Consider the following 1,753-nt stretch of genomic DNA (forward strand, 5'->3'; position numbering starts at 1 on the left):
CAATGATCTATGACGTTTTAATCTATTTAATAAAAAATAATATCATATCTAAGAATTTAGAGTTAAACTTAGATTAATAATTCATTAATTAAGCATTTATTATTGTTGGATTTTGCCAAGATCAAGAAGTCATTGAAATGTACAAGATAGAGACATAATATGGGACAAGAATAAACTGTATTCTCATCAATAGAAAATGATCAACAACTTGTTTCATACAATGTAGATGAGCCTGCTTATATAGGCAAGGCTAGGGATATGTATGAGCACACAAACATGACATGTGGCTCAATAAGAAACAAGGGTAGGTAGGAAATAGGTGTGGGTAGGTAGGAGAAATAATATAATATTCCACATGAGGTGGATCACCCACCGAAGGTGGAATTATCACTCCACAATAAGTGGATATGATAGTGTAATAACAAGATCAACACCATAAGAGGTGGAATTTCTCCTACACACACTATCCCAATGTGACACAAACACCCAAGTGTCTCATATCCAAACTACTATGAAATGCATTATCCTAAGTAAACTTAAGTAAGAGTAATAATATCCATGATGAATAATTATTTACACCAACACCCCCCCTTAAGTGCAACTTAGGGGAATGCACTTAAGTCTACAATGCAACTAAGCAATGCAAGATGGGTCCCGGCTACTAGGCCATGTTAGGTACCCATGAACAAATGCAAATGCATGCAAACCAATGCAATGAAATCTCTCACAAAGTGGGGAAAGAGAGAAAAACCCAATGGGAAAAAACCCTCCCCCAAAAAGAGAGATGAAAGCTATACAAGAGAACTCTCAAAGAAGTATGTGAGGAACAAAACCCCATGTGAGGAAATAGTCCCCCCCATACGAGAGAAGAAGAGAAGTCAAACTGTGATCATCCCTCAATGAAGAATCTGCACCAATGATAGAAGCTCGATGTATGAAGAAACTGCTCCACGAACGTCGAACAACATTCCTCCCCTTAGGAAGAAACAAAATCAAAGGTGTATCCATGAAGTCTCCCCAATCATGAAGAGAAGATGTATGAAGAAAACTCATGATGAAAGGAATCTCTGAAAACTGCTCAAGTGTCCCCATGTCGATGCTGAAAGATACCCCTTCCAAAGGTGGTGAACTGCTCCACACTACTGAAAAAGGAACTCCAACATCTAGTGAAGATGAATGTAGAACAATATCCAAAGACTCGTGTGTCTCCTCAAAGCATAAAGAGACCTCCTCCAACTGCTGTACATAAGTATCCACAATCATGTCAACCTCGAAAGAATGATCATGTAGAGAATGAACAAGAGGGTCAGAGTGTGCCCTCGCAACAATCGAAGAAGGATCATCTTCATCAAAGAGAAGATGTATGTCATCAATGATGTCTCCCAAATCTGCAATGTAGGATTCCACAAACAAACCTGCAATATCTGTCATGTAATCATCCCATGAATCTGAAGCTGGAAGACAAGATATATCCTGCTGCATTGAATCACATGAAGGCAAAACTGTCGCACTATCTGCATCATCAGGTGCAATAGGTGATGTGATATCAATATGAGAAGATGAAATACAAGACTCAAGAACGGGGTCACATGTGAGAATCCCCAAATTCAAGTGTCCAAAGTTCTCCTCAAAATCTGAATCATCACAATAAGTGTGATCAACATGTGTAGAATCATCAAATGTGAAATCATCATCATCAACAAAATCTGAAAAGGAGTATAACCGAGATGCATGATCAACCACCCCAGTTGCA

Source organism: Cryptomeria japonica, chromosome 3 (genome assembly GCF_030272615.1).
Source record: "Cryptomeria japonica chromosome 3, Sugi_1.0, whole genome shotgun sequence".
Taxonomy (NCBI): Eukaryota; Viridiplantae; Streptophyta; class Pinopsida; order Cupressales; family Cupressaceae; genus Cryptomeria; species Cryptomeria japonica.